Source organism: Corvus hawaiiensis, chromosome 3, assembly GCF_020740725.1.
Source record: "Corvus hawaiiensis isolate bCorHaw1 chromosome 3, bCorHaw1.pri.cur, whole genome shotgun sequence".
Classification (NCBI taxonomy): Eukaryota; Metazoa; Chordata; class Aves; order Passeriformes; family Corvidae; genus Corvus; species Corvus hawaiiensis.
Window position 1 is genome coordinate 93,661,526 of NC_063215.1, and position 7,998 is coordinate 93,669,523.

The following is a 7,998-nucleotide window of genomic DNA, read 5'->3' on the forward strand; positions in this document are numbered from 1 at the left end:
AATAGTCATGATTATATTTATAAAAAACAGAACTACCATTTTGCAACAAACATTATATAAGGTGGGGGCTTTTTTATTTACAGTAATACAAAATTCAGTGTTTATTATCCCAAGCAATTGAAACTTATAGCTGCCTCTACAAAACAGAAACTGTGCAATCTCTAAGAGATTCTTCCACACCAACTTCTATATAAATCCGAAAAAAAATCTCAAACCTCTCACAAGAAAAAAATCATCTTCTCTTGGTATCAGAAATAACGTTGGCTTTTTTATTGACTCTGAGTCAGATCTCTCAAGAGATTCTTAGCTAAATATGTCACTATTTTCATTAAATATGATTTAAACAATAGCTTAAAGCTAATTGCTGAATTACTAGTAGTCTGCAGATTTAGATGTTGAATCTAAATCTTAAAGTCGTAAGAACTCCACTAAATCAATGTACAGATAAAAATGGTGCTTATGGTTGGCAACAAGTTATTAATTGAGAGGGTAGCTAAAACCAGATCTCAGGTAATGGTTTTTCAATAACTATCACAGTGTTATATAATTTGTGCTGTAGCCTACCAAAAGGCACTTCTTTGGCACCACACATAATTTCATTTCCTATAAATCATACAATTGAATCAAGGTGTTCTCCTTTTTTTTTTTTTTTTTTTTTTTTTGTGCAAATTAAGTCAGAACTGGACCTGTATGTACCTGTCTTCCTGTTGTGACTGAATTTGCTTCATTGAAAACCATTCTGTTGCAATGGAAAAATTACTTTAGGTTTGAGGGAGGGAGGGAGGGATGGTAAAGTAGGTTTTATTATTAATCTTCTAGTAAAGGCTAGACATATTTCTTCCACTCCAGAGGCATAACTCTCAGTTCTTGATAACAATCTCAGTAACAGAGAAAATATCTTATTTCTTAATCAGATTTAAAAAGAAAAAATAAGATTTACCAATCTAGAGCTTTTATTAGTGCTACCAATTTACCTTCCAATCCACATCTTAAAGGAGAAAAAGCTTTCAGCTCTAGGATTCAGTTTTGTACCCCATTCTGTTTGCCAGTTGTAGAAAACCCCTAGGTTTATGTCTAGTTTCTGTTCAAGTCCAAGTGAATTTTGCGGTTGACTCCAGTGGAGCTAAAACAATACCATTGTACAGCTTTTTAATCTCTAACACAAGCAAGGTTGCTAATGAGAGCAGCTGGAAGCACACTGGAGCATTGCACACATCTGCAGCACTCCGAAATGAAGCCATTTTGGACTTCAACACAATACTGGATAGATATTAAACAATCCACAGCAAATTTACTCTTTATCTCTCCCTTTCTTTCAACTGATCTATTTTTTGTGCTTAACACCTGCTAAAAAGCTGTGAAAGGTGCTTAATGACACCTATTTAAGTAGAGTACAGTACATTCATCTGAGCAGAATTAATTTAAGGACTCAGCATCTGTTCAGTTCAGTTTTTCTGGAGCTTGAATGATCTCAGGCAGGCAACACCAAAGTGCAACTTATTGAAGTGTACCCTCAGTGCCTTCCTGTGTCTCTAAAGACTGCCTGGTGTTTCCATTACAGATGCATTTGACCTGAAATTTTCAGGTACCAGTTCTACCTTTAGTGTTGAAAATCAGAACAATTTCCTTATGCAGGTAGCAGGTCTCCAGCTCAGTGCAGCGAGAACACGATCACTCATTGCTCCGTTCTGAATTCAGGCTGGATGAGTCTCAGGGACACATTTATCAGTGCTATAACACACACACCTTCCTCTTATATCAAGGGCATCATGCCTGCTTACACACAGTGAATTTAAATTTGTGTTCAAGTGACCTTTATTTCTAACAACAGGTGGTATGACAGAGGAGGTCAGCTTGCCTGCACGATGAACAGGTGTTTGACTGGATGACTTACTTCCAAAAACCAGTCTGGGGAATGGTGACAAAGAGCGCAGCACTCAGCACAATGGCAGTACTGCTGGTATTTTGGAAAGTATTGCCGTTGCATTTGAATCTTTTACTTAGAGACAATCAAATACCTGTCTCAAACCAGCGAAGTTCATGAAGTATTTTCTCAGGATGAGTGGAAAGAACAAGGAACATGCCTCTAGACAGGTAGGTTACTGCAGGTAGAGTTAGTACACCAGGCAATAGGTGGTAACACAAGGAATACTGCAAGAACTAGAGGATGCCTAGTTGCAAAGCTGGCATGGTTTTTATTGTTGTTTGGAATTATTTTGTTTGTTTTAAATCAGCTATGTTTTGCTTGGCAAGAGGAAATAAACAGCTTGAAAACCCCCTTCCCCACAGCACACGATGGGCTGATGGAGAACACTTGTGCACTCAGAAAACTCTGAGTATTCCCCCAATACAGCAAGAGAACAGGAGATTTTACATATTTCCTATAGCAATGAGCCTAACTGATATGTTCTGCAAGTAAGCTCTTTAATAATGGCTGTTTGTGCCAAAACAGACAAAACAATAGGCAAATCTGTGCCAAATTTGACTGTTTTTACCAAATAAGCACAATCAAAAAAAACCCTGAACATATCACCTGCTTCTGAAACATCCACATTCAGTAAAAATCCCCCCACTATTGCAATTAATTCTTTTTTGTCAGAAAGGCAGATGCCAACTCTACTACATGAAGATCTGTCACATCCATCCTCAGGCTGAGAAGTTTTACTTTCTCTCTGTCAGACTGAAGATATTTGACTCTACAGTCCTTAGACCCATTTATCATATGAGCCTTTCACTATTCTTTAGCCTCTGCAACTAAGCCCTTTTGCAGCTTGGGTTACATCTAGGAATGAAAACCTGTAAAATCTGGATACCCAAGATTAACAGTCTGAAAGTATCTGAGTTTTAATATTCTACAATATTTTCTAGAATACAAAAGAATATTTTACACTCTTGCAAGCAAGATGTTTTTATCATTTATATTTCAATATAAACAAAAACCAGGGTGCATCAGCTCTCTTCTCCTTATGAAGCTCCTTTGGGATGCAAAGGTACAACATACAGCTGAGACTAACAAACACAGAGAGCCAAAATTTAATGGTTTTATTCCCCTGTCTTCCTCAAAGCTATCCAACCAACTACTCTGATGTAAGGAACCAGTAATGGGGAGAACTTCTAGAGGAAAACACAAATTCCTGCTCTTCAAGATGAATATGACCAAAGAAGCATCTTTCATAGTATGCTCTTTGAAAAAACTAGAGCCCTTCATCCAGTGGTTCTGCCACACAACTCTGCAAATTTCAGGGTCCATCCTGCAAGTTCTGCTTTAGGATAAAACTCAAAAATTCCTTAAAAGAGACATGATAGGAGGAAGAAATCATGGACTCCCATGCGTACAGTATGCTTGGTTTCCTTTTCTTCTAACACAAGAATAATCTACACTGGAATGATCCCCTTTTATACTGTTACATCTACTTCCCCTTTAGGGATCTGTAAAAGTTGTTAAATTAATGAATATGTGCAGCAATAACAAAAACAAAACCACCAGAACCCCACAAAAACCAACCAACCAACCAACCCCATCCAAAAAAAACCCCAGAACCAAAAAATCCCACCCCAAAATTAGTCAGCAAGATATCCAGGACTATTTTCACTGAAACCAGTTCCTGAATTTCACCAGAATAATCACCAGCAGTCAAATCAAAGTACAAACATATGTGTATGTGAAATGCCCAGAAGCCATCACAGAGGAAACAAACACAGCTCGTACTGCTAAATCACAAATACACTGGGACAGAAGAAACCTGCTCACGTATGTTTCTCAGATCTGCTTTCAAAAGTTCTGCACTTCTTTCCAAATGGATACTCATATCCCTCTGAGGCTTGGCTGGGTCCATGAATACACCAAGGTCAACATGCAAGCCCATGACTGGGGAGCGCAGTCTAACAGATGCTGAATGCCATCTGCTTTCGTGGACATCAACCAGGTGATACATAACACTCCATACAGGTAGGAGGCCTTCCAACTTTTCCATGCTGGAGAATACTCACACAGTAAGTACTTACACTGCATAACTCTCATAATAATTATTCATAACATCAGTTCCCTAGGGACTGCTCCATTAAACCACTTGAAAACAGTACACCATGACAGGGAGGGGAAAGTTGCAATAAAAATATCCCAGCCATAGTGACTGTCAAGCCTTTCAGGATATAACATCTTTAATTAATATTTTCAGAAGATTTCATGTTTTGATTGGGGTCCTCTTTGGCAGTTGCCCAACATTTTGGGATGAGAAAGGTTATTTATGATTGATTGAGGAATATTTTCTTCTGAACAAAACAGTGTGTGTTCTGCTATGATCACTTTCTGTTTAGAAAAGAAATCAACAAATGACTGAATACAGCATAATGATCTGTTCTGGGGGGGAAGCAGGAGGCGAAGTGTCTGGGCAGGGCCAGTGTTGCCTTGCATAGGATGGAATCCATGGGCTTTACACTACTTAATCTGACATTTTACCTGAGCTCTTACCTTGCTCTTTAGCAAGCCTGATGTAATCTATAAAGCACTGAATATGTGAAGTTTGTGTTAGTTCTAGCTTTAAAATTTGAAGAGGCACACTGCTTAATAGTAATCAGGACTCTCAAAAAAGCCTTTTGAAAGGCCTTTACACCTTTCCTCATACATCAAAATGTAAAAATCAAAGTATCAACTTGTAGTTTAAGTCCCTCTTTTTCTTTATGGACAAACTCTGCTGTGAGTATCTTTCTTACTCACCTACAGATTTCTCTGATGAAAGCATCACAAGGACTGAAAGGAGTATTTGCTGCTGTATTAGTCCTTAACAAATTCAAAAACATTTCTGAATGGAGTGCATAGTTCAAGAACTTTGTTCAGGGATGAGCCATTTCCTACAAACATTTGGAAACACTGTTACTCTTTCACCAAAATTATTTCCCCACCAAAGAGGACAAAAGTAACTACAGTTCTTCATAACCTTTCTGGAATTGTGTATTCACATTCTGGTGGAGCCTGCTGTTCTGAATAGCAAAAGGCAATGCTGCTTTTTCAGACACACCAATCTTGCAATCCCCCACAAGTGCAAAACTTCAAAACACAGAGAATCCATCATATCACCATTCACAACTCTAAAATTTTCTCCATCACTATTTCCATTACCAGCCCCTCTTCCAAGGTCTACAACTCAGCAGTAAAAGTTCATGCTAGGCTGAAATTTGTCCTGTGAGGTTTAAGGAACCCAAGAGCTACTTTCTTTTTTACTACAGAATTACTTCTCTGTTGTAGGAGACAGAGAGGATTGCTTTTACGTCAGAAAGATAATCAAAGAATCTAATGCCTACACTTACCATGAGAAATAATTGTTCTGTTACTCACAATATCTGTCTCTTGAGCCAGTTGACCTAAACGGTCACAATTTCTGCAACAATTTATCACCTAAATTCATTAAATACAGCATATACTGGCATATTAATAATACTAGTCTGACCATCATTATTAGCAATGCAACTGTATTATTTTATTTGCCTACAGAGACTCAGAAATACTGATCTGTTATTAACTCTGTCACACCTCTGTAAATTCAGAATAACTATATTGGTATGGTTGAGTTCATCCACAGGAATCACACTCTTGGGGAAAGCACAAGAACTTGGTTACATGAATACAAAACACAGCAGTAGGTTGAATCTTTTAAGACCCAACCCCATGAAAGGAAGACTGCACACATCTATTCTGCCCTAGTATGGGATAGGAAATCATAAGCTTCAGGCTGGTAACTGGTCTGCCAGGCCTCTCTGGCACACTGGGAGGAAGAATACTGGGACACTTCAACATGCTCACTCCCACAAAGCCACCGAGAAGCGCAGGGTTAGAAATACAGCTCCTCAGGCTTGTCTTCCTCTCGGCTTTCAAGGATTGCTCCTCAGGAAATAACAGAAGTGTAAGACACTGCAAAAATCAGCTGTGTGAGCAGACAATCCAACTACACATTTGGCTGCGTGTTTTTCATGTTTTATGAAGCCACTGAAATGCTGAATTTGAGAGATGAGGAGGTTGTAAGGAACATTTTCCAAATAATCTCTGCAAATAATAAAAAAGCACCAGGATCTGGCACATCCTTAATTTCTGCTGAAATGAGGCCACGGCAACTGCACACATTTTAGAATGGGTGACCACAGCCCAGGCTGACTGGGGAATTCCTCACCATCCTCTTTTTAGAAAAAGATGCCTGGGGCTAAGAAGAGAGAAGGAGAGTGGAAGAATGTATGACTTACTGAAAAGGAGACTCGAAAAGAGTTCCTAGTACAGCTCCTGGAAAACAGAAGCACAGGATTTCAGTCCAATGTTTTTATCAGTTTTGGGGGGTTTTAATTGGTTCATTTTTTTTTTAACTTGTTCTATTTTGTGTTTTGGGGGTTTTTTTAAGCTTATTTTCCCTATTCTTCTCTTTTGAAGAAAAAAAAAATCTAGTCTATGAATTACAAAATGAGTTAGGAAGAAGACACAGACAACCAGTGATATAAATTGGTGAACTAAAGACAGATCTCCAAATAAAAGATTTAACTATAGGAGGAAAGCAATCAAACAAACTGCAGTGCAAACACGAGATGTCAGTTCCCAGTTTGAAGTCTGTTTTGCAGCACAAATGTTTAAACAAGATAGAATTTCTAAAAACGACAGAAGAAAGAGAAAGAGTCACATTCAGACATGGTGAGGGAAAGATGTGTTAATGATTTGGTAACAATACTCTTCAGAAAAATAAGAAAACAACACGATCTTAAGGTCATGTTTTGAAGTCTTCAGCATAATGCCACGATACAACATAAAAATAAATAAATAAATAAATAAAGTCCAAACCTCCAAAGAGAAAGAAGTTCCTCCAGCTGAATGCTGCAGTCTAAGGGCAGAGACTTGCTGCTAAGGGATTGGAGTCTTCTGAAACAAGCTTCTATGCTATTTACTATAATTTCCCACTTTTGAGAGTCAGTCCAATATCATATTCATTGAAGTGCAACACAAAGCAGTGCGTCTCATCAATTCATGCTAAGCTTTTCTAAAGAGACATGTACAAAATTTTCCTTGCTATGATTACAAGATTACTGATGTCTCCTGCCTTGTTTGTGCAATAGTTAAAAAAACAAAAAAAAAAGAAGAAGAAACACAAAACAAACTCACATGGATCAAAGGAAACCACAATTTAGAATCTGCAATGAGCAATCTATTTTATTCTGGCTCCCGCAAAGGCACATCTATAAATCTGTCTGGGCAGCTTAACATACAAAAACCCAAATTTACCAAAAATCTTTATCAGAATAAGTTTGCATGGCTCTGCAGACAACATTACCAATTTGTTTCTTAGCCATCATTTCCAGAAAAGATCTGTTTTCTCACTATTGTTGTGACGTTTAGTTTTTTCCCCTCTCTCAAGGCCAGAGTCAGCCCTAACTAGATGGCAAAGTTGTGCCAAAGTCACGCCAGCCTCAACAGCTCAGTTTCACAGTTTATTGCCACGGGAAGCAGGGAATTAGGGGCTGACTAAATTGCTGATGCTGGCTAATTAGCTTTACATCCTGCAGCTACATCAGCAGCTGAGCCAGAGAGGTGGTGGCCATTACAGCAATGCAGCTGGCCCACTTGCCGTTGGATTTCAGCCTGACACAACTGGTTTTGAGCACTGCAGAGTCCACCAGCAGCACTTCCCAACACACCATGTGATGGGTCTTTTTCAACTGCAATTTTATTATAAATTTGACACATATTATAGAGGGATACCACAGGCAAACTGCTCCTTCCCCAAATCCCACTCCTCCCTCCCAAAAGAGAGCATGTGGAATTTACCTTCCCCTCCTGTAACCAGCAGGAAAAGAACAATTAGTCAATATATTGCAGCTTTCCACAAAACGACTCAGAATCTGTGACTTTAGTGACACTTGACTTAAAATGTGGGGGCAGGTCTGCACGTAGGTAGGATCTGCAGTTGCCAGCAGAGAAACAAAAGTGTGTTGAAATAGGCAAAAATACATGTTTTAAAAAAAAAA